General features: G+C 39.7%; 1 long non-coding RNA gene across 1 annotated transcript; it reads right to left on the reverse strand.

The window, feature by feature from the left end:
* Positions 1-1836: 1836 nt before the first annotated feature.
* Positions 1837-16464, reverse strand: LOC116689476 (uncharacterized). The gene is made up of 4 exons (XR_004331999.1): positions 16454-16464; positions 8631-8636; positions 3377-3386; positions 1837-2030 (listed from the first exon to the last, which is right to left on the reverse strand). It is a non-coding gene; the product is annotated as an uncharacterized LOC116689476 (long non-coding RNA).
* Positions 16465-26546: the final 10082 nt, after the last annotated feature.

Here is a 26546-nt window from a genome sequence, read left to right on the forward strand (position 1 = left end):
ATGTATGTATATAACACATCAAATACAATACACAGTATATACTGTACATATACTGTATATAATAAGCAAATGAGAGATTGAGAGATGATTTTTTTTCCGAGATCTGTAACATTTTCCTGCTCTGGTTGGAGGGAGGGAGGACAACAAGCCCGGCCTGTGTTTTCCTCTCGGTTATGGGCCTGCCCCCTCGTGACTGCCACTGCAGGGCGGTGGGTGGTGGTTGCCTGTTTGTCAAAGGCCCGCTAGCCTTGTCCATTTTGACATTCACATGGGAGCAGTAATGATCCTAAAAGCCGCAATTAAGCTGACTGGTGCGTTCCGGGGAAGCGCCTGGTGCCGGCACTGTGCTGCACCTATTATTCCCAGTGGGAATACTCCTTAGAGAACAGCATTTTCTCTCGTCCTCGCTTTTTTTCTTCTCTCCCCCCCCCAGCTCACGTAACTCGATTTCTGTTTCAAAATATTCTGAAGATAGAACATACAGTTTCTGCTGAGCTGGATACAATGCTTTTTAATTTACAATCAGAAATCAGAAGCATGTTTTATATCAGCTGTATCAAATGTTACATAAATAAATGGAATAATCAGTCATTTGAAAGGAGCCTAATTATTATACAGCAGGTGTTATTGCTGAACTAAACTATAACCCTGTGCTATACTGAAAAAATCCTCTAATGTTCAATGTTTAACCAATGTCCTCAAACTGATTCAATTCAATGTTAATTTGACATTTCAGCAAACAACATATTTTATATTTTTTGCATATTTTACGTATTTAGTTGTTTTGCTGTTTTGTTATGTTGTCAGATCGAGATCTTACAGTAGCAGGGAGAAGACTTCAAAAGGTTCAAATATATGGGAATAATAATAGATTAACAACTCATATTCAGGAAAAAAAAGGTTTGTAAACAGAATCAAATTAGGAACATTCGGAATAATTTAACCATAGCGGTATCAATAATGCTATGATTGTCTCACATAGGGATGACTATCTTACCAGTTGGACACAGACAGGACGGACCGCATTACAATCAGTTGAAACACTTTATTAAAAGGCCTTGAAAACATTGAATAAAAAGGCAAATTCACATCACTTAAATGTGATTTGTTGAACTGGGAAACGTGACTACATTTGCAGGTAATTTACTTGAATGTAAAAAAAAAAATGTCCATGTCCCCTAAATCCAGCCACCAGAGCATCTACAAGAGGGGATAGTATACCAAGTAGTAAAAGTACTTTTGGACAGTCAGCTTTTTCCCCATACATAGAATACCTTACCCAGGAAGATATCTTATCAAATGCCATCTCCAAATCCATAAAACATTGGTCATTGACTAATCCAATATGCTGCCATAATCTGTGATAATGTGTTTGTCTTTGTTGCTATAGTAGTGTTCATCCAGAGTATCTTCTCATGTGCTTGTGTTTTAATGTGTGTCTATGCACTTTTACCTGTCTGCTGTGTATATATACTTGTTATTATATACTTGTGTTTTTCTCATGCCATCAACCTGCCTGCTGTCATAATCTGGAATAATGGTTGTGTCATTTGATTTGTCTATGCATATATGTTTTTAATGCTCTAATGGTTTAAGCTACCAACCTGCTTTGGACTCCAGAAGAAGAATTAGCCTGCATGGCTTAATTTGGCACATTTACATGGTAGACTCATGTTGATTAATGTGTGTTGTCCCTTTTGAATAAAGAAATTAAAAATATATTTTTTTCTGTATCAAAGCCTTCTCTCCACATTACCACGGAAACAAACTCTGATACCAGTATCCCCAGACCCCTCTGCCCTATTGGACCCATTTTTGCACAAGCAGGTAGGGCGGTAGGGTCCTTATGCCTTTGTGTCCAGTGGGACAGCAGTTCATAATCCGTCACTGTATTAATTCATAACCTCACTGTATTAATTTATAATGCAACATTATATTAGCGTGACATTTGTGTCATCAATCGTCAAGCACAGGTGACTCCATGTGGTGGGAGGGGGCCCCCAAAATCAAATTCTGCTTAGGGCCCCCAACTTGATACTTAATTATTAAGTTAGTAAAAATGTATTTATATAGCACTTTCACAGATACACAATCACAAAGTGCGTTACAAAAACATTAGCAAAAGCTTTTTTATTGAAGCACTGATAATTCAACACTTTGATTATTTATTGAATCTGCCAATAACCCCCATGTGTTTTTAGCTAAACCCTCCCACATTGCCACAGACATTACTGAAGACATGACAGCAGTGTCCTTAATAGTAGATACAGTCCCGTCTCTAAAAGGGGGGGAGCGTATTGCAATAAAGAGACCCGCATTACAAATCAACGTTGATCAATACATCCGACATAGCAGCTCACTTTTGGCCCCAGCTGACGTCACCCACTTGTTAAATGCTGTTAAATGACTGATTCTGCTGTTTGACCACTAACTATCCATGAAGTGTAACTGAATCAAATATAAGTCTCATAACTGTTTTTCTCCACCATAATTAAGGGATACACAAGTTATTTTCAAATGTCTACAATAACCATCCAGACATATAGCTGTGTATGCCAATACCATTTAGAAAAAATGTTTTATCAGTAGCTAAGGGAGACTTATTGATTGGTTATTGGCTACACTGATGGCTCCATTAGGGTACAACTGTAATCATGCATGGTGGCCTGGGAATAGTGGATCCACAGTGAGTGAGAGGCCTCCTCCGGAGGGGGGGAGCAGGGGAACGAGATGTACAGTAAAACAGCAGGTGGGCAAATCTATCAAAGCCCCTTGGCAAACACAGACAAGAAGGGGGGAAATCATTTTAATTAGCTGAGTGAATGTGATTTGCTGAATGTGAGCGGAGCTGGGCTCTCTGCCCCGCGCATTAAAATTGGTCTAATTTTCTGTGCAGAAAAAGTCCCATCTGAGCAGCCCTGGCCGCAGTCAATCATGTTAAAAGCAACGGGTGCTTAATTTGATTTACCAATATAAAATGCAAATGAGGTGATCAAGTGGAGTGGAAGCCAGGAGTAGGAGGCTCTTTTAAGCCATCAAGTTAAATGGGAACAGACAGTGGACTGGCAATGTAAAGAATGTTTTAGCATATCCGTTTGATTAGCGCTACAAAAATTTAATTAGCATGGCTAATTGCTTGACAAATTGCTCCACAGCACAAAAAAAGGCAGAATATATTTTTAATACCCTGCAACACGTTCTCTCAACCCATATGTTGCATTTTGCAGCCCAAACTGGGTCTTTCTAATATGTGAGAAGCCTAATTAAATAAATGGAAGATGGCACAACAGTCCCTTACAAAAGTGAATGAGATAATGCGTGTAATTAGGCCTGCACAAGCCTGGCCATATGCCTCTGTACAGCACTTAGGCAGGACTAGGCTGGGGCTGCAAGAACAAATCAAATAACAGTGTGCAGGGAATGCTCCTGGGATTCAGCCTTCGTTTGTTAAGCCACCTAACCAGCTATGCACCACTGGTTTCGGTAATACAAGCACACACCGGCCGCGCCACATGTGCACGACTGGGAGACGTGTAGTAACACAGCAGCCATGCGTGTTCAAACAAAGGGAACATGTTTGCGGAGTTATTTTATGCAGTAACTCAAAGCTATTTGGCTGCAACATCCGATTGAAGTGTCTATCCACAGACTAAAATAATAGTCGGTTGCCTGGAGACGGGTCTAAAAACGAAAGCCCACGTACTGCAGAGTCACACTGAGACTTATTACATCTGACATTTGGTGTTATCATCCAGTGCCATTGTCTTCCTTCATCGTTTCCCCCAGCAGTCCAAAATTACAGGCTGATCATTGCACCTGCAGATGCTTTGGAAGTTTTTTTTATGAGTTTGTTCATTAGAGTAGCTCCAAACATTTAATTTAATTAGAAATTAGATTCATGAGGTTATTTAGTGCATAAGGAGGTATGAGTCTTAGGGAAATAGTTTAATAAATGCCTTCTGCTACATGTACATTTGTCAGTTTACCTTTGTTCCATTGATCTCTTTTTAATATTTAAACCCAGTCAGTCTATGTTCATGAGGTCTTCAATAATGGTATTAGATGATCTCGTAGATTATGAGATATTTTATGAGATAAGTTTGACAGTTTGGTCCAAGGAGCTCATAGAGTCCCCACGCAGGTTATTATGGTTAATCTTCTGAAGTGCATGAATCGTACTGGCAATCTTTTGCTTACATTTTGATATTTATTTTGAAAATCAAATCGTCAATTCGGCACGGATAACAGTTCTGGAGTTAAGATGAGTTTTTTTTGCTAAAAACAACCAACCGCTATGGACCATTAATATCTTCTGCAAATATCCAACGTGGTCTAAAATATCCTATATATCTTGCAATTAGAATAGATTTCAAAGTACTAATCACGGCCCGTGGGAATGTTTTATGATGGAGACCAAGGAGGACAGGTCAGGGGCAACGGATGATGTAGGGTCTCATTTCATAATAATTCCCATCCAATTACAGTAAGCAGAAAAAGGAGTACGCACTGATAAACCAAGCATGGTCAGGGAGTACCTACAAGCAGCTGTGACTAAGCCTGGGTACCAAATTCAATACTTGTATAGGTAACAACCGAAAAAGTATTGAGTTTTGAAAAATGAAACAAACTAATTTGAATACCTTAGGAGCAAATCTCATCAGCGTCAGGGAGCCAATTAGCACGCAGCATGCTTCTACCAAGATCTGTATTGTTCAGGAACTGATATCAAAGTCACTGTCCATCCATCCATCCATCCATCCATCCATCCATCCATCTTCATCTGCTTATCCGGTATCGGTTGCGGGGGCAGGGGACCCCAAACCTCTCCCGAGCCACATTAAACAGCTCTGACTGGGGGGTCCCGAGGCGTTCCCGGGCCAGGTTGGAGATATAATTGAAGTCACCGTATCGGTGTCAAATTTTTTTTGGAAGGTGTTAGGTTCGAGGACTTGAGTGGAAAAAATTACTCACGGACACAAGACTTTGACCAAGGGGAATAAAGCTGAAAACCACTCAGAAGTCTTCCAAAACTTTAATTCCCTGCTCAGCCGTTTTATTAAGTGGGTGTATACAGAAAGTTGATTTACATAATGGGTGTAGTATATACTTGTTTAACATAAATGTGTGCTTAAACATCATTGTTTCACATAAAAGTGGGTTAGCACATCATATTATCTGCTACACTATTGGTTCAAGAGAAACTGGGCGTATTAGGCAAGGTTAAGGTTGCCACAGTTCACTGAAGTTTTAATAAAGAAACAATAGCTCATTCACACAGTCACAGCTGCAAATTAATTTTACCTTACCCTACTGGGCAGACCTAGGAGTGTCCGGCTCTCCTCGTCTCAGTGTTGGTCTTCATTTCTCAAGGTTTCAAAATATTCACATCAATCAATCAATCAAGTTTATTTGTATAGCCCTTTACAATAGCCGGAAGGTACCCCAAAGTGCTTTACAACAAAGCCATAAAACAATACATAACACATACAGAACACACAAATACAATTAAAAGTGCTGTAGTGGTGCAGCGCTGCAGGACATTAAAAGCCTTCGAGAAAAGTATAAAAAGGAGCAGGCAGAATGAGGACACCTAAGAGACCGTATTGCCCTAGTGGGAATTAAATGCTAATTTAAAAAAGTGGGTCTTAAGCTTCGTTTTAAAAAGGCTGAGGTCAGTAGTGGTGCGGATGTCAGGGGGTAGTTTGTTCCACAGTCTGGGAGCAGCGACGGCAAAAGAACGATCGCCCCACTGTTTAAGTCTTGACCTCGGGACCTCTAACAGACGCTGACCCGAGGAGCGCAAGGCTCTGCCACAATCGCGAACAGTTAAAATCTCAGTCAAGTACGAGGGGGCCAAGCCATAAATGGCGTTAAAAACAAACAGCAGGAGTTTAAAATCAATTCTAAAACGGACTGGAAGCCAGTGGAGTGACGACAGCACAGGGGTAATGTGTTCACGTCTGGACGTGCTTGTTAAAAATCGGGCAGCAGCGTTCTGCACGAGTTGGAGACGCGAAATTGATGACTGACTAAGGCCAACGTAAAGGGCGTTGCAGTAGTCCAGTCTTGAGCTGATGAAAGCATGGATTGCCTTCTCAAGATCCTGCCGACTGAGAAAGGACTTGACTTTGGCTAAAAGACGGAGCTGAAAAAAGCTTGCGCTGACAACAGAGCTAATCTGTTTGTCAAATTTTACATGACTTTTAAACAATAATACTTGTTCATTTTTCCTACAATATAACTTTGTTCAGTCTCCACAGAAGGATACCCAGCCCTAGCGGTGACCACTGCTCAGTCCGTGTCTTATTATGTCTTTAATATATACCCACATAGCAGCTGATGTTTCCATCGGACACATCAGAAGTGAATATAGCTACAATGCGACCCATCATGCATCCATCTTAGCCTATTGCCTGGGAATATACAAAAGATGTTCTCTGAAAGGGAGGGAGGGGACGATTTAAGGGGAAGAGGAAATTTTTTAGACTAATAGATGTAGAACATCAAGGAAAAGATATGTTTATCAATTTGCGGAGTTAAATTGTGGAACAAACTAAATGAGAAGCTAAAGCAATGCCCAAACATATTACTTTTTTAAAAAATGTACAAAGAAATTATTTTCAGAAGGTATAGAGAAGCACTGTAGAAAGTTTTGTTTGTGTTTTTTGTTTTGTTTATTTATACATATATATATGAGGGTATATGTGTATATATATATGTGTGTATGTGTATGTGTAGGTATGTGTATATATATGGATATATATATATAGCAACAGAATTAGAAATATTGTAAATTGAAGGAATGCAAGAATTAAAGGGGTACGAGTACATAAGTTTTACTTCTTCCTACTCCTTTTCGCACATGTGATGGAGGGATGTTAACACAGAAAAGAAGGGAACTTTGTTTGTTGTTTTTCTCTCCAATGTTTTTAAACATTGTTTTATTATGTCTTTTTATTATTTTGTATTTTATTTGTATATACTTTCTCTTGCATGTTCGAAATAAAGACATCAATCAATCCATCTTCATTTTTTGCTGATGGTAAGCGCCTACTGCAGCTAACGTTGCTAAAGTTGAAAGATGTGCTGAAAATTACAACCCGAGTGCTTTTAAATGAAGATGTGCCGGGGCTTTGAATCATCAGTTTCAAGTAGTTTACTTAAAAAAAAACAAATAAAAAAAAACAATGTTAACAAGGTTATTATCTGAGCTCAAGGAGTATTGTTCACAGAGCGTCACTAGTGCCCATTCAGTTCATTCATACGGGCCTGTTCAGGTACTTGTACGTCGTTGATCGTGACAGTGATAGTGACCCGGGATGCCGCCCTGTAAACAGCTGGGTCAATGATGTTTGCCTTTTTGGATTCCATTTAGTGCTTATGTAATGGGGTAATTGTAGTTTCCGTCACATGATTCAGTGAGATTGCCATTACAGTAGAAATTGGATAACAAATGCATTCAGATAATATGCTAATTAATCTTTTCACCTGCGTCAGGTCAGGGTAGAGGTTTGGAGTCTTCCAACACGTCACAGACTCTTCAACAGCTTCAACCAGACAGACTTTTTATTTTTTATTGGCCTTTCTTTTACCAGCAATATTCACATTGAGGATCAGAATCTATTCTACAAGGGAGTCCTGGCCGAGACAGCAGCATAAAACATTTCACATGAAAGTAATGGATTAGTAGTGTTCAGTAACAGCACTATGTACATTGAGTGGTCAAATAAACCTTGAAGGGTAACTCCATTTTTTTTTTGGACACTATTTTACTGTTTTTGTGTATATTCGACTGATGGGAACAACAATCTTTGACATGGGTCCAGTATTTGGTGAGATCGCTGCTGTTGGCAGCATCAAAACAAGCTACAATGTCAGTTAATTGCCAATTGTCCAGCTTTTATTTACCTTCACAAAAGTGCCTGTTTTGCCGCTGACAGGCTCAGATCAATATTCTAAGTGTCTGACAACATTATGGAAAGGATTTCTAAGGAGGTAGAGCTTTCTGTTAAAGAGTAAGATCCTTTTATTAAACATCTGCGAAATTGCTAAAGCCACCAAACTCCATGTAAATAAACAGTCATTTTAGCATTGTAAAATAAACTTCAATTAAAGTAGACAAACTTTAACAAAATTAAACTATGAAAAGCCGTTTTGGGTCGTCTTTCGACATTTCCAACCATCACAACTCTAGTTTTGCTTTAAATAAACACAGATTTATTATGTTGGCTCTATTCACGCTAAAAGAATTACATTTCCAAAAGGCCTATGTTCTTATGAATCATTGCCATACAGACACTTAGAATAGTAATCTGAGCCTGTGAGTGGCAAAAACAGCACTTTAAGTGGACCAAATGGATGATGCACATTTGCCCCTTAGGGTCACATTGCAGCCCAGTCTGCGTCTGCCGGGTCACAGCATTCTCCGCCTAAGACTACCAATTTCAAAGAGTGTGGTTCCCATCAGACAAACACACAGAAACATGGGAAAATAGGGTGCAGGTAAAAAAAAGAAAAGAAAATTACCCTTTAATCCTGTTTTTTTAAAGCTCCATGCTTATAAAATAATTCAATTTAAGGGAACTCTGTGAGCTCCAAAAACTTTAAAAGCACTTTTAAAAGCACCAAACACAGCACTAGTTTGATGAATTCTGTATATAATTTGGCAATCTGACCGAAAGTTGCAGCTATCGATAGTTTTGAGTATGAATACGGAGGCAGTTTGTGTAATACGGCCTCATGAAGAAAAACGCTACGTTTGTAATAAGGAAGAAAAACCAACTGTCTCATATAAAGTGCAATGCTGTGTAGTAGGGGTTGCATGACTTCAGATTTTTTTAAAGTTGACTCTGATGTCACGAAAGTCAAGTCGGTGTTGACTAGTCGCTGATGATGTCACTTCCCTCATGTCCATCCCCGTCCTCTATCTCTGTGTCGGTGTTCTAGCCTCCGGTGGATTTCCGAGGACTATGGTTACCTGGTCTTCAGATCTCTACAGAGTGAATCCAGACAGCTAGCTAGACTATCTGTCCCACCGGAGTCTACTATTTTTTAATGTACATGTTTCACCAAAACAAGTTCCTTCCTTCTTCTTAGCAGAGGCACCGTTGCGCCGTGTGACACTTAGCTCCACCCAAAACGATTGTGATTGGTTTAAAGAAATGCCAATAATCCAGAGCACATTGTTTCCCATCCAGGAATACTGTGTGGACTAGCCAGACCTTCTTTGGCAGAGCTGTGGCAGAAGGTCTGACAATGTGAGACTCCTTGCTGTAATCCAGTGATCTGTATTTTTATAATTAGCACGTAGCTTCTGCTTAAACGTCCTGTAGCTTAGCAGAAATCCAGACCCCAGGCAGCTCTCCTGGTCCTCTAACGCCATCTTCTTACGGCCCAAACGTTCCCATGAACTTTCAAATGAGCCAGTGAGTGACAGTGGTACAGGGATTTGTTGTTTGAGGCAAAACCACCTGATCAGCGACTAGTCGACTTCAAGCTCCAAGCGTCATGGTCTGTGTGCAGAAAGCCGAAGCAGAGACAAATCGTTAAGCAGCGCGGTGCAATGACCTTAGCATCATCAGAGATGAATTTGCATGCATGTATTAAATATCACCATAATCTTTTGCTGATAGAAACGTTGCTTGAATTTGATTTGGATCAGACAAAAAACTGCATTTAATTTAAAATATGATAAGGCCATCTCTGGTCAGGAATCAGACTAACATTCGCCCAGTCACATCAATAATAATTCAAATGTATCTTGCATATAATAGGTTGTTGGTATCATTGGAAGTTCAATGATGACATGATTATGATCCCAATCACACAATAGATTGGATTGAATAGACTTTATTGATACCAAATTGGGAAATGTCAGCAAAATATTAAACACACAGCACACATAAAATATGCAAGACATAAGAAGAAGAAAAAAATGTATATACAAGTTTGGAATAAAAATGTACTACTACTTCAGTAGTATTTATAAAGATGTCAAGCTGTGTAGAGCTTATAGTAAAGCTATGCTTAGTGACAGTTGCACTATAGTGCAGTATTGCGATATATGCATGTATGTATGTATGTATGTATGTATGTGTATGTATGTATGTGATGTATGTATGTATGTATGTATGTATGTCTGTGTGTATATGTATGTATGTATGTATGTATGATGTGTATGTATGTATGTATGTATGTATGTGTATGTATGATGTATGTATGTCTGTGTGGTATGTATGTTTAGTATGTGTAGTATGTATGTATGTATGTATGTATGTCTGTGGTGTATATGTATGTTGTATGTATGTATGTGTATGTATGTATGTTGTATGTATGTGTATGTATGTATGTTATGTATGTATGGGTATGTATGTATGTATGTATGTATGTGTATGTATGTATGTATGTATGTATGTGTATGTATGTATGTATGTATGTATGTGTATGTATGTTTTGTATTATGTATGTATGTATGTTGTATGTATGTGTATGTATGTTTTGAGTGTTAAAAAGTTGTACTGCCTGTGGTAGTAGGGATTTCTTGCAGTGGTCAGTGCGACACCGTGCAATACAAAGATAGAAAACTTTATATTTTTATAAGCATGTAGTAAATGAATGCTTATAGAAAATAAATAATGAAACCTCCAAACACCCCCACCCCCACCCCCACCCCACCCCTTATAAACATGCAATGCCAAAAATAATGACATAAGGTGTAAAATAGGTCCCATTACTTGTAATATACTGTCTTTTTGTTATATGTATGAGACACCATTTATATTTTACATATATATGTTGTGTTGGTGTGTGTGCGCTTTGATTATGTAGCATGCTGTTTTATGACAAAAACCTCTACAAATCTATATGATTCTGCAGCTGGAGAATGTCCAGTACTGAGGTCAGGGCAGCAGCTCTGACACGGCAGCGTCACAGCTGCACACGGCCGTTACACGATGCCAGCTTGGTGTTCGTGGTGTTCCGTTACAGTTCAAGTTTCAGTTTTGGGTGAGTGAGCCATATGTTACATAGAATTAAAGTGGCAATGCAAATGATCAAAACGCACCATGGAGCGGTATCTGCTGCAAAGTAAACTCCCACGCACTGTCTAACTTGCTAAAAATACTGTGTATTTAAAAGTAGGAGACGTTTCGGTATTAGACCATCTGCAGGAAAACGGTGGTTCATTCTGAGAAGCCATCTTTTGTAGGAGGGGACTGTTTTTCTGCACCAATCAACAACATGGAATCAGTAAACAGTCTGTTGTCATCAGCCATTCATTCAAAAAGCTACAACAAGTTAACCCTTGTGTTGTCTTCCCGTCGACCATGCAGTTTTTTTGTTTTTCTGGCTCAAACTTATTTTTTGAATAATTCTGTTCCCGATGTTTTTAAAGCTTTTTTTTTTTTAAAGCACTTTTTCTCACTTTGACTTGATTATTTTTCTGCGTTTTTTTGTTGATTTTTTCCGTCATTTCGTCACTTTTTTTCAATTTTCTTTCAACTTTTTTTTTTTTTAAATGCTATAAATTAAACAAAACACCTCAATTCAATGAAAGTAGTGAACAAGTAAAATTTGTACGTTGTATGGAATTTATTTTACCTGTGAAGAACGTTGGATGGAACCAGCCACGTTGTTTTGTTTTTTGACAATTTGGTTGACAGAAACCCAAACTTCTGATATAGAAACCTTTTGAAAATGCGTCAAATTTGATTCGAGCACAACAGGAGGGTTGTATTGTAGGCTGTATTCACTACATTGACGGCTGCTTTATAAGAATGCAGGGAGGAGCTCGGTGGGGATGGAGGGGTGTTAACACACAGCCCTTTTAAGGCAGGGAGCGGAGTTCCATCCCGGGGAAAAATGAAGTCTTTAAGTTTTAATCCCAACCATGATCTTTTCCCTGTACTTAACTAGCCGTTTTGGTGCCTAATCTTAACAGTTCTCTCGTCACGCTCCTATTTTGTGGACTAAATTTAACCCCAATGTCCAGCTCGCGGTGCTTTGTACCCGGCTTACGGTCACCTATTTTCGGGTAACTGAACCACCAACCACCGCTGATATAACGGAGGTCTGTCACTAAGCTCTGTAACGGCTTAAACAACTAGCAACGGCCGCTCGGCGCCATGGAGACTGTAGCCAGCGAGCGTCACGTGACCAGCCGCCGGTCTCCTAATTTCAAAAGGATATCATATGGTGTGCATACATTTTTGTACAATATCATTCAGACCCGTTCATGACAATGCATTGAAATACAAAACCTTCATTACCATTTCCATTGCTATAGATAGAAATTAACTCTCCATAATAACAACAGTATATATCATGCCTCAGCAATCTAATGTAGATGGATGTGGATTTCTCTATAATAAATGCACACAAAACATGATATTAAGACATGTTTCCAAAACCTTCTGGTAACTTATCTACTAATAGTCCTCACAAAATAAACCAAAGGGCAATCATTTCGTACTTTACATTACTTTTTGTGTTAAATAACACTAAAATGTATAGGAACATAGAAAAAAGTCAACACCATGAATATGTTCAGTTCAACATATCTTCATAAAACAGTTTGTGTGATATCTTATAAAAAGGTTTCTGTTTATGTGCATTTGGATTGGCATTTTGCCCCCAAGCGTCATGGTGTCAAAAAAGCCTTGAAAGCCCCATAATAAGAGTCAAAAGCATTAAAGAACGTTGGAAAAAAACAACATTAAAAAAGCGTTGAGAGAAACGGAAAAAGTGTCAAAAGGGTAAAAACAAAACACTCAATTAATTAAGATTTTTTTTTCCCAAGTTTACTAACTGAGCAGCTTTGTCTGAGAGAATTATAAATAACAGAACATGTTCTGTATTTTTGTCTGTAGCTACACACAAAATTCATTTTTTTTAAATTATGGGACAAAGCCCGGGTCAGGGTTTGCCAGTACGTTTTCTGTTATTTATATTTTCAGTTCAATGATGAAGCTGGTTTTATGCTATAGTCTTTCCAACTGTCAACAAATTCATGAATAGACCAAAACCAAAAATGCATTTCACAGAAACCAAATGTGAGAATAGACACACACGGGTAACACTGTAACTTCTCAATGGGCAAGTTTTTTTTTCTATTTCTCATCTTTTTGTCTGTGCCTCTCAGCTTCAACACATCGGTTCCTCCTGAAGACATCCAGCTCCAAAATATGTAGTTTCATTAAAAAAAATAGTATCCTTAAACAGCTGTTGAGCAAACGTTACTCAAACAGGAGTTACTCAACGGATGGTGTATGTGGGAGTCAAATTTATATTGAAACAAATAGTTAATCATAAACAACAGGCTTAAAGTGCACATACGCAGGCTTGGAGAGTAACGTTATTTGGATATGAAAAAAGTGTATTATGTCAAAGGAAACAATGTAATCTGATTACCAATACATTTAGTAACAATGGGGGATTATTAGCAGCACTACGATTTTAAAACTTATTTAAAAATGAAGAATGATAGCGTGCACATACATGCAACATTCACGGGTCTCCCAAAACACCACTCCAGTCTGGAGTAAAACCATAGCTAATATTTCATTATTGTTCATTATGGCATCTGTCACAATACTCTCACTGGGTGGACATGTAACTCTTTTAGTCTTTAGTATTCACAGCTGAAAAGAAGAACATCATCACAGTACAATGCAAGTGATACCCATACATCTAGTACTGAGGCAACAAAAGTTATATAAAGTAATGAAATGCTGTTACTTGAATATTGTTAAATTTGGATTAGGTTACTGAGCCGGGTAATTAGAATATATTTTTAACCCCACCAACTAGGGCTGCACAATATATATTTTGTATCTGCATACTGGCACAATAACCATGAGAGATTGAAAATATCAGTAGAAAAACAATCGACTCTCCATGACACAAGCAACTTGTTGAATTTTAGCAGAATACTGAAATATCCGTCTATTTATCGCAAGTCATGTTAACGTAATATTCAACATCGTTATTGTGTATCGCATATCTAGCCGTCCTCTCCAAATAGCAGCATAGAGTATAAAAGATACATTTAAATACATACACCAGCATATTCTCATCCTAGCACATCTCATACATCAATACACATTAATTCCATGTTTTCCTAGTGTCGTGGAGCCCTGCTCCCAACCCCCCATGAAGGTTTCTATGCTTTAATGCAACTAATGGAACAGATAGCTGCTTTCTTTGGATGGCTGTAAAGAGACGCACATTAATCCTTATTCTGTCTGCCTGGCAATGTAGCCCAAATCAGAAATGTGTTGTGTGTGTGTGTGTGTGTGTGTGATTACAGGGCTTTGTGAATACATAAAAAGGAACACACATGTACTGAGCTGTCGACCCGCCTGAAGCAGGCGCACTTATTTTTGCCACCGAGATTGCTCACTAGACTGCTGGGCTGACATCACTGCGCCTTCTCACTGCACTTCTCCTCCCACTGGGGCACACAAAGATACCAAACCGGCGAAGGCGTTTCATGCCGTGCGCCGACACCAAAACAGAGCCCTCAGTCTTGTTTAAGCATGTTGTTCACGGATCAGAATCTGCATTGTCTGTCTTCGGTTATAGTTGTAGTCATTTCTCTGAGCATACAACTTAAAGAACATAAAGGTGTTTTTACTGCTTTCCTCGTTCAAAAAACGTCACGGCATCTGGTTTTGCACCTGCTCCAAAAAAGTTTGAAAGTGTGATACTTTACTGCAGATATGTTATCAATACAGAGAAAAGCCCTAAATGAAATGAGACAGTTAAATAGGTTAACCATGCACACAGGGCTTTAAATGAACTTGTCTGATCAGCAGCCAACATGGCTAGTAGATTTTTAAAGTTACCGACCAATCAGATTTTCCACTAGCCACATGCTTGATTTTTTCCTAAATAAAGTTTCCTTTCTTTTCAATTCAATTCAATTTTAATTGTAGTATCAATTCATAACAAGAGTTATCTCGAGACACTGTACAGATAGAGTAGGTCTAGACCACACTCTATAATTAACAAGGACCCAACAGTTCTAGTAGTTCCCTCCAGAGCAAGCAGTGTGACAGTGACGAGGAAAAACTTCCTTTTAGGAAGAAACCTGGGACAGACCCAGGTTCTGGGTGGGCGGAGTCCGACGGACCGGTTGGGGTTGAAATGAAGAGTGGCAATAATTTTCTTTTTAAATTGAATTTATAATCTTTATATCCCTATGGGGAAATTTCAATGTACACTCTGTTGTTATACACTGACCAAACGTCCACATTTTACGCCTTCGGAGTTAGAACGGGTTGGATTATGATAACGTTTCCAAGCCAAAAACACACGTAACTGCCCAAATTTCTGACTTGTCCCATCGCTTCTGCAGCCGGTGGACTCAAACAGACACAGAATTCTCTGCTTCATTCATCACCGGCCCGACTGGCTCGTAACCTTCCAATGTTACCTGCCAAAGGGAATTTTTACCCGTGTTTGGCGGGTTGGCGGGTGTCAATTTAAAGCCCTGCATGCACATATTAAACAGTTGATTAGGATCACAGGCTGTCCAATCTGCACCTTATTCAGTTGAACAACTGAAGCCACATTTCTGGGCTTTGTCACTGGAGTGCATGTGTCAGCATGAGTCAGAGTGCACTGAGAGCCCGCTCTCCAAACAAGATAGGAACCACTTAGTAGCTTCTAGGACCCCCTTCTTCCATAAATGCCCTGCCACTGTAGTTTGTGCTGTCCCTGTTTAGGGATTCAGATACAACACACAGAGATTATAGCAGGGCCTCTTATCCTCTGCCTGTCAGCAGCTGAGTGACATGAGCTGTTAACTTTCTATTTTAAGGATCTGGCTTGGGTGTTCTCGTCAATCGGAGCCCCCCCTGCAAAACAGAAGTGATTTTGTAGTTTTCTTTGTTCTCCCGGGGGTAAATCCGCTCCTCTTCTCTGCTTCTCTGCAAGAGGAAAGGCTGAGCTCATCTTTCATAGCAATCATAGAGGGCCTATCTCCCATTCAGCAGCCAAACAGTGCTCAGACATGTATCCCAGAGATGACAGCTCCCCCTCTGTTTGCAGATGGAGAACATTGCATTAATTGTGCCCTGGCCCTGTAAAAGCCAACAGATTGCAGGCTGCAGATTGCAACGGGACGCAGGGAATGCCGCGATGACATCTGAAATGACAACTGCCTCTCGGTTTCCGCCTTAACATACCCACCTTTCTATGGGGCGCTTGAGCAGGGACGCACATGTCATTGGACAAGAAGACACAAAGGCTGCATCTCTCAGCGCTGTCTGGTCATTGATAACAATTTAAAAAAGGGACAGAGGAGACTGGTGCCATGTCTGAGCTGGGAGGTCACACTAACAATCCCCATGTGAAAAGACAGGAACACACATCATTGCATGGTAGCGTTTGGGAAGAAAAGACCCACCAGTTATGGAGACAATGACATTATGTGTGTGTGAGCCTATGAAACCTGCCCTTTGTCCGTGATACACATGAGACACATCAGTGGTGGAGTGGTGAAAAAGGAAGGGGGTACATTATGACTATTTGCAAAGCTGAAAAGTAAGAACACATCTACTATTCAATACGTAGACCAAGCAATCTGATTGGTCAACTGGGCATTTAGAACGTGCTCAAATCAGCATGACACAGCACCCCATGCTGATCACTAAAATATATAATAATAAAAATTTTACTCTGACATTTCCATGTCAACATTACAGAGTGGAATCAAAACAGTTTTTGATTTTATAAGATAAATCAGGAACCACAGTACACTCGAGCATATTCATAGAAAGTGACATATCGACTTATTTGTTACACCGCTCTGGAGTTAACTGTTACTGGGAATGCTTGGATCAGCAGTGCCTGTGACTCGGAGCTATGGTAAAAACAGCTGATATGTGAAGTTTGCGGACGTAAGGGAGCTAAATCTGTCGATGGAAACCATTTTTTTTTTCCAGCAGATATCTCAGGCCCTTCGTTTTTGCCCTTCGTTGACACACAAAAGGACAATTGTCCTCTGAAAATGAGTGTTTCTAAAACCTCGGGCCAGAATGGAGATTTTTTGAAATATTCGTTTGCACGTCTGCATGAAAACTGAGATAACCGGAGGTCTAGGCAGCCGAGGAAGTGAGGAAGAGAAGAGAGAGGAAGTGATTCTGATTGGCTAACGTGGGCTTGAGCTTCTCATTACACTGTCAGCTACAGGTTTGGCGAGCTCTTGACGGCAGATATACACAGGTGCGTGTAACCGAACACTTGTCTGAAACAGCTGTATGTTATTTTGGAAAACGGAGAGGTTGAAATGTCCCTTTTCGTGAAAATAGCCGCCCATGTCACTACCCGATGTGAGTGGAGTGCAGATGTGAGTCACGCATGCGTCACTGTGCAACAAGTAGCCTACAAGATGCTAACGAGAGGAAAATGGACATACTTAACGAAGTTGGTTCACTGCTGGCAGGCTACAAGCTAGCATCAAACACAACAAAGGCTGTCAGTGGAATGGTGTTTTGAGCTAACGTTAGCAATCAAACAATCATAGATAGCTACAACGTTTTTGAAATGATTTCCATCCCTTATTATTGTTTGTAATAAAAAAAAAGTTTACTATTTTATGGATTTCCCATATTTCAGCATGACACATTATGCCATGATTGTGTATACTTTAGGGCATAACTTTGCATGCGCAACTCACATCTCCCCTTGACTCACATTGGGTAGTGACAGCCACGTGTAAACATAGCCTTAATCATATATTATATATATACATATACTGTATGTATACAGGAGTAGAAGTAAAAAGTCTGCTGTAAAATAATTGCTCCAATAAAGTATAGATACCCCGAATGTATACTTAAGAAAGGGAACAAAGTATTTGTACTGTGTTACTTGACACGTCTGCCTCTCAGTAATGAGCAGGGTGTTATGAGCTCTTTGCATCTGTACCGTGTAATTGTGAATCCTGGATTACACACTGGTTAACACATTGTGTTCTGTAGCGTCTTCTCTTTGGAGGGCACACAATGAAGCGAGGCTGTGAATACACACCAGGAAGCATGCTGGCAACCTCGTGAATCCGCGTGAAAGGAGAGCAATAAAATCTTGCGATATTTAATTATTTCCCCACAAAACCTTTTCTCTGTCAGAACCAAGGTTTATTCAAGTACTGAATCAATCAACAATGTGTTGTTAGAATAGAACAGGATATGATAGATAGTCCCAGAGCCTGTCAGCCATATACCTGCACACGGCCACACGATAGCATCCACTGCTGCAAACTAACACTAATAAGCACATTCTGTTCCTCTCCCTGGGGGACCTTATCTAAAAATCTATTTTTATGTTTCAATTCTCTTCCCACGTATGTTTATTTCACTGATTTATACAGACAGGCCTTATCCATAAATCCAAATGACCTTTTTTCACCATGGAAAATTAGTGTTATTGTCAGTTGTACGTACTCACTGTGTTGTTCATTCCCAGGTTAATAACGGTCGTGCTTGTTCTAGTCCACATTTTATTTGCCTATTGCCAGGAATTTGACTTTTTGAGATCGGAATACCCACATCCATTTGTTGCCACAACTATTTCAGGTTAAAAGAATGACAAGTAAATTCAGAGAAGTCACAGGGAAAATGGCACATCGCATTGATGTTCCACTACTTGAATTCTATTTGTGGGGAATGTTCAAGTAGATCTCAGCTATGTTCTGCTATATGTATGGAGATGAGCTTATCTACAGTATTTAACTCAATAGCTATGATTTGAATACAGTTTGTGCGGCGATTGGCATTGCAGTATTCTCCCCTTGACAGTGAAGATTAACCACCGAGGTCTGCGATAACAGCGCACATGTGGCCCCTTTGAATAATTTGAACCGAGAGATATCAGAGAATCACATCACAGCAGCTGTACATCAGCACCGGGAAAGGCTGGCAGCTGGAAAAACTGCAGCTCTACAACGATGAATATTTTCACACAACACATATTCACTCCTTCACATATTTGCATAAGGAAGTCGATCAGTTTTACAGCTGGCAAAACAATAACTCAAAGAGCAACTCTTGTATGGCAATACAGCATGGTATTCATCAGTAGTACACATTATCCCCTGCTTCTTGTCTGAAGGCATCAACCACAACTAAGAGAGTGGTTAGTTTCATTATTATTTATCTTGAACATACTCAAATTATCTTGTTCTCTATTGTATCGAGACTATCTCTCCACATATAGTCTCTTCTCTCTGAGAACCAAGGTTACCTTCTAACCAGACACTCTCTCATTTACTTTTCAAAACAAAGTAAAATGAATGATAAATAAGAAGTTATGGAAAAGCTAATAATCCAATCTCATGTCACCACATCATGTAATTGCATAGAACACATTGTCATTGCAATGTGAAATCCTGTGACATGCACTGCAATTAAATGTCTCGCTATGGAGCAAACCACAACACTGAGAGCTATAGAAGAAGTTTATTTTTTCAGACATCTCACACACACACACACACACACACAGGCCCAAAATACACATATGCAATGCAAAACCTGGCACCTCTCCAGTCCACACTCTGCTTGGTCCGTAAGGAGACTTGAACCGGCAACCCTCTGGTTCCCAAGAAAACATAAACAGGGTGGAAAAATATTAGAAAGATTTCTCAAATCACACAGTTTAACCCTCATGTTGTCCTCAGGTCAAATTGCCCCGTTTTCTTATATCAATGTTATTTTTAATTCCCCAAAATAACATGATTGATTCCACCCAACGCTCTTTGGCAAGTACACATCTCTACTTTCATTAATTTTGGGGCGTCTTATTCAATTTTATAGCATTTGAAAACAAAATTGAAGTGGTTAAGAAATAGTATTGAGTAAAAGTTGACATATTCCAGTCTGTGATTATCCATCAACACACAGTACATTCCTTTAATTTTAGTCTAAATAACTCCTAATTTCTGCTTTTCTAACTTAAACATTAGGTTTAAATTCCTATAAATCAGGTTTCTTGACCAAAAATTCCAAAAATAACTGTAAAACTAAAGTTAATAAGTTAGTGTTACGTAGTGTTGAAAACATCAGCAAAAGTGACAAACATCAGAAGTGTTGAAAAATGGGACAGAAACGTAAGAAAAAGTTAAAAACATCGATAGAAAGCATCAACAAAAGTGTTGATTTTCAATTTCGACGGGAAGACAACACGAGGGTTAATTAAACAGCACAACGAACTACTGCCTCTGTTTACATTTCATTTAACACGTCTCATGGCCTATTAGTTTCACTGGGACCTTTCCCCTCCATACATAGCATATGGAACTGTTTGCATGTTCCGTTGACCTGCAGTACTCTGATTAATACTAATTAGTATTTAGATATTAGATAAGTATTAGTTATTTGAAGGTGTACTGACTCATGATGCTTTTTTCCCACATGGTGCACGACACTATTCACTGTCTTTTTTCTGTCTTTGTTTCATAAATATGCGTGCACTAAACAATAGAGACACAGATTGATAGATAAGACACACTTAATGGCCAAACGGACTTTCCTACTGCATATGAGCTCGGGTTAGGCTTACTGGTGGGTCTGAATACCACCTGATACATTTGAACCGTGACAACAGTTACAGTACATGTGTGCTGTGCAGTTGTGACATTTCTAGTCTCGCTTTTCCTCCGCAGCGTTGCGGAGGAAGGTCTGACTAAGTCCACACATCATTTCTGGATTGAAGAGGACATGCTCGGGTTTATTGGCATTTCTCTAAAACCTATCCCAATCGTCTCGGGCGGGGACACCCTAAACATAAATCTATACATCAGGGTACGTAAAACAGCAGAGCTCTCAGCAGCAGCCTCATAACGACACCACAGGTACACAAAGGTGTACAATACGCTCTAAAGAGTGGGATTTTCACAGGTACAGAGCCCATGCTAAACTCACGACACAGCGTATTTGCTTGAGCACACAGCCTCCGACGCTGCCTTTAGATCTTCTTGTCATCGGACAGGTCATTTGCAATAATATGGCCCAAATATGGCCAAAATATGTAATCTCAGTGCACACCATAAGAGCAGTGCCAGACCGATAGAAGTCAGGGAATGTTGACTGTCTGTATTCTCTACTTCTGTTAATCTTTATCTTACTCTTTTTAGCATGGTATTATAAATCAAAATCAGCACCATACTACATAATAACTGGCCCAAAATGACTTTTGCTTACTATAACCCAGACTGATAGTTGACCAGAGCAGTCTTTGACTGATGTTTCAAACTTAATTTGTTATTACTATTATCATTATTATTATTTATTATTATTATTATTATTATTATTATCCCATTGGTCTTTCAATGAAACACACAAAGCTGGTGGTGCATACCATACGAAAAATGAAATTTTCTGAATGATCTGATGTCATCTCTTTAGTTTGTATCTTGTCAAAACATATTTAGAAACTGTAAATGAATACTGTGTCTATTGAACTAAAAAGAACTCTGGTTTGAAAAGGGATACTGTTACTGATGCCTACGTTTCTATCACAGAGTCTGCACACACACATGATCCACATTTGACACACACACACACACACACACACACACACACACACACACACACACACACCACACAGGACCATAAAGGTAATTATTATGACACACTATTATTATTTTGTTATAGAACATTTGTTGCAGTACTTTCATGTACCCCTGCATTATATACATAGTTCTCTTTTTTATTATATCGGTATTGTATAGGAAATATTTTTTGGGTGTTACTTTCTTTCCCTGTAACAATCTATTTTTATGGGTAAGTAGACAGATGCACCTCTGGAAATGAATATGTATCACACATGCCTTGGACTATATATTTAATATATCAGATGGCAATCAAGCTGGGGACCCTTGTGGAGTACTTACTATATGAGAGTCCATATTTTTGTGTATATGTTCAGTTTTTTCCCCTTGTGTACACCATGCCTCCTCTATATACACACTTTTTTTTCAATATACTGTATATGTACTTTATGTAACCTAGAAATACAGTAAATTATTGTACATAAACTGCATATTAGATATTATGTATTGTATGTGTTATTGTGACAGTTGTCGTATGCCACATGTTCACTCTAGGTATTTAAGATGGTGACTCTCAGCTATCAGCAGTACATCACTAAAATCCTTCTAACAATGTTAGGTGTGCCGGTCTGTTCCTTTTATCCGTCCAGTTGTTTTGACCGAGAACCCAGCTCATTGGGACACAAGGGATGTGTGTGTCTTTTTAACACACTCTCACTCCCATCGCGTAAAACACAGACGCATGGTCGGGTTTCTTTGGCGTTGTCGTTGACGCTGAAAATCAGATCTAAATGTTCTTTATCTAATCACACTGGGTCAGGACTATTGGCCTCCCGTTTGACACAGTAAGATTTAGTTTAGTGTCCAGGACACGTGGGACAAGAACGGGACAGTTGGGCTCAGGAAAAGAAGAAAGCGACAGCTGGGTTTAGGGAGCGTGACAAGCGGGACATGGACCGGGGTCTCCTGGGTGACGGTTCTGTGTTATTTGACCCATCCATAAAATACAATAAAGTTCAATTTCAGTAAAAATGAACACCAAAGCTTATGCTTTGCCTAATAACACATTAGAATTTTTGAACTGCTGCTGTCCGCATACGCAGTACCGACGACGTGCACCGTGCTACTGTGAATCAACTTCAAATTCATACATTCACGATAGTGAATGAATGAATTTGACATAAGGCTGAGGATGCCATCGAGAAGCATCAACAATAATTATTGCCTGCCCCTGCTTCCTCCTTATCTCTTCCTATTGACTCATGTTGGTCTTTTCTCTATCTGTCAAGTGTGCTACCCATGTTTCTTTTTTGTCTGGCTTTTGGCATGTTTACCGACTATAAGGCTCCACAGTACGTATCTACAGGCTGACGGGCTACGATTATACAATTTGCTTTTCATAGCATGTAAAAAATTCCCTTGCATGAGTAAACAAATGCCCAACAGCGAGGAGTTTCCCTCATTTAGACCTCGTCATAAAAAATGGAGAGGTGCTGGAGTGTAAGCTGTGAGTTGCATGTAACCAATTTGTAAGGGAAACCTTTTCCGGACGTGGAGTGCGCTGGCCAGGCAGTGAATGACCAGGCAGCGAGCAGTGTGAAATCAAACCTGAAAACCCGTGTGACCTGCTTGCCTTCACATGCAGCGCTGCCACGCACCTCAATCAGCACCCACTGAGACATCAGAGTCCCATAAGGTCTGACCAGGATCGGCTGCAAGGAAAAAGACCTTTTGGCTGAAATGGTTCCTCAAGGGATCATTGCCAAATGACTCTATGAGAATCATTTTTTAATCTGTTCTTAGTTCTTTGTTGATGCTTTCGAGGGCAAGAGGTGGTTCAAGGGTAGAGTTTCTCAGTTTTCTAAATTGTCTTGAATACATAGCCTCTTCTTTGGTTAGTAGTGAATTACTTAGAAAGCATTTAGTGAAGTTCGAGACAATCTGCCCCTTAGATTTTAATATTTCTTGTGTAAATTTTGGCTTGATCTAGTGAATGAGAAAGGTCCATAAGTCACCAAAGTCTTTAGGATTCATTAAGAGAGATGACAGCAACAGTTGCTCATTCAAATGAAGGTACAGTATGTTTATGAAAATGCAAAATATAACTTTGAACACTAGAAAAGGCAAAATGTTTTGAAGTATTACACATAAAGAGTGCTTGCTTTAGTTGACAGGCTGTTGTCATTAACCATTCATACATATTGCTATGAAAAGTAAAGCACTGTAATTTCTATGTATCCAACATATTTTTTTATTACTTTATGCGCCACAGTGACTGCCGCTGTTCTTAAAACACAGGGCTTAAAGCGGGGGAGTGGTAGAGATGGCAAAAGTACTCACTTCCAGTGCTTAAGTCGAAGTACAGATACTTGTGTTAAAAACTAAAGTAGAAGTACTGATTTAACTTCTTTACTCAAATAAAAGTAGCAAAGTACAGGCTTCGAAATTTACTTAAAGTATAAAAGTAACAGTAGCCTTGAGAATGACAACCAATTTTTTATGCAAAGCTCCCTGGACCACATATGTTTCTAGAGTGCACGCTGAGAAACTTCAATGGACATGAAAATAGGCTCTGTATATGCCATTGGCTACATTTTAAATGGATGTCTGCCAAAAGGCCTAAAACATCACATATGTGATTATTGTCACAGAGACTGGGACTCCAGGTTAGTAAGATTCTGATTCCCATCTCTGGGGAGTGGAGTTTGTATCCAGGAAGAAGCACAAGACTTTCACCAGGAAACAGGTGTTCATGTCCTGGAGAAGTTAAGGAGAAAACACAAGACCTTCACCAGGAAACAGGTGTTCATGTCCTGGAGAGTTAACGGAGAAAACACAAGACTTTCACCAGGAAAACAGGGGGTTCATGTCCTGGGGAGTTAAGGAGAAAACACAAGACTTTCACCAGGAAACAGGTGTTCATGTCCTGGAGAAGTTAAGGAGAAAACACAAGACTTTCACCGGAAACAGGTGTTCATGTCCTGGAGAAGTTAAGGAGAAAACATAAGACTTTCACCAGGAAACAGGTGTTCTGTCCTGAAAGAAGATAAGGAGAAACACAAGACTTTCACCAGGAAACAGGTGTTCATGTCCTGGAGAAGTTAAGGAGAAACACAAGACTTTCACCAGGAAACAGGTGTTCATGTCCTGGGGAAGTTAAGGAGAAATCACAAGACTTTCACCAGGAAACAGGTGTTCATGTCCTGGGGAAGGTAAGGAGAAAACACAAGACTTGTCACCAGGGAAACAGGGTGTTCATGTCCTGGAGAAGTTAAGGAGAAACACAAGACTTTCACAAGGAAACAGGTGTTCATGTCCTGGGGAAGTTAAGGAGAAATCACAAGACTTTCACCAGGAAACAGGTGTTCATGTCCTGGAGAAGTTAAGGAGAAAACACAAGACTTTCACCAGGAAACAGGTGTTCATGTCCTGGGGAAGTTAAGGAGAAAACAGCAGACTTTCACCAGGAAACAGGTGTTCATGTCCTGGAGAAGTTAAGGAGAAAACACAAGACTTTCACCAGGAAACAGGTGTTCATGTCCTGGGGAAGTTAAGGAGAAAACATAAGACTTTCACCAGGAAAACAGGTGTTCATGTCCTGGGGAAGTTAAGGAGAAACACAAGACTTTCACCAGGAAACAGGTGTTCATGTCCTGGAGAGTTAAGGAGAAAACACAAGACTTTCACCAGGAAACAGGTGTTCATGTCCTGGAGAAGTTAAGGAGAAAACATAAGACTTTCACCAGGAAACAGGTGTTCTGTAAGGGGATAAGGGGAAAACACAAGACTTTCACCAGGAAACAGGTGTTCATGTCCTGGGAAGTTAAGGAGAAAACACAAGACTTCACCAGGAACAGTGTGTCATGTCCTGGGAAGTTAAGGAGAAATCACAAGACTTTCACCAGGAACAGGTGTTCATGTCCTGGGGAAGTTAAGGAGAAAACACAAGACTTTCACACAGGAAACAGTGGTTCAGGGTCCTGGGGAAGTTAAGGAGAAAACACAAGACTTTCACCAGGAAACAGGTGTTCAGGTCCTGGAGAATTTAAAGGAGAAAACACAAGACTTTCACCAGGAAACAGGTGTTCATGTCCTGGGGAAGTTAAGGAGAAAACACAGACTTTCACCAGGAAACAGGTGTTCAGGGTCCTGGAGAAGTTAAGGAGAAAACACAAGACTTTCACCAGGAAACAGGTGTTCATGTTGGAGGAGAACTACTTAATGGGACTGTTGTTTTAACCCAAACCATTTTTGCCCTTTTTCCTAATGTTAACTAGTTGTTTTGGTGCCTAAACTTAACTGGCGTCGCCACATGATGTTTAGCTTTTGTCGGCTAAACTCCACTGCAACTGCAACAACCGTCACCTCAAGGTGCTCTGTACCCGGACCCCAGTCACCTTTTCTCCGTTACATTTACATGTAAAGAAAGCCAAACTTAAATGTGAGTCACTGTAATTTCATAGGACATCACACAAATTGATTGAGCATCATCGGAGATGTCGCCACTCTGGTTCTCAATTCAGTTTGGGCTCTGTGATTGCAAGCCATGCACCACTGTAACGGTGCAATCTGACCAAATTTAGCGTCCCAATAATTTCTGCGTGGAATGGTGCAAGACACATTCACTTCGAGTCCTTAATTAACCCGACTCCTTCACTTAGCATAGACTTAATTTAATTAAAAACATTAAAAACGCTCTGCGCCGCCTGTGCCTTTGCGTTCGCCTCGTCAAGCACCTGCACCACCAAATTAAAATAGTTTGAAGTAAATATAGTAATAAATAGGAAGCGATTTCATACACAACCCCAGTGGTTTCCCTTAGCAACTAAATAAGGCAACAATATGACAGTGTATCATTGATGATAGATTTGTGGAAATCTGTTTTTTATTTAAAGACACATGTGGCTGTCACCTGTCAATAATCTCTCCGAGCAGCAGTCTGCTCAAGGAAAGAGGAGACAACAGGTGGGAAATTCATTCAAATAAGACAACAACA

The sequence above is a fragment of the Etheostoma spectabile genome, chromosome 5 (genome assembly GCF_008692095.1).
Source record: "Etheostoma spectabile isolate EspeVRDwgs_2016 chromosome 5, UIUC_Espe_1.0, whole genome shotgun sequence".
NCBI lineage: Eukaryota > Metazoa > Chordata > Actinopteri > Perciformes > Percidae > Etheostoma > Etheostoma spectabile.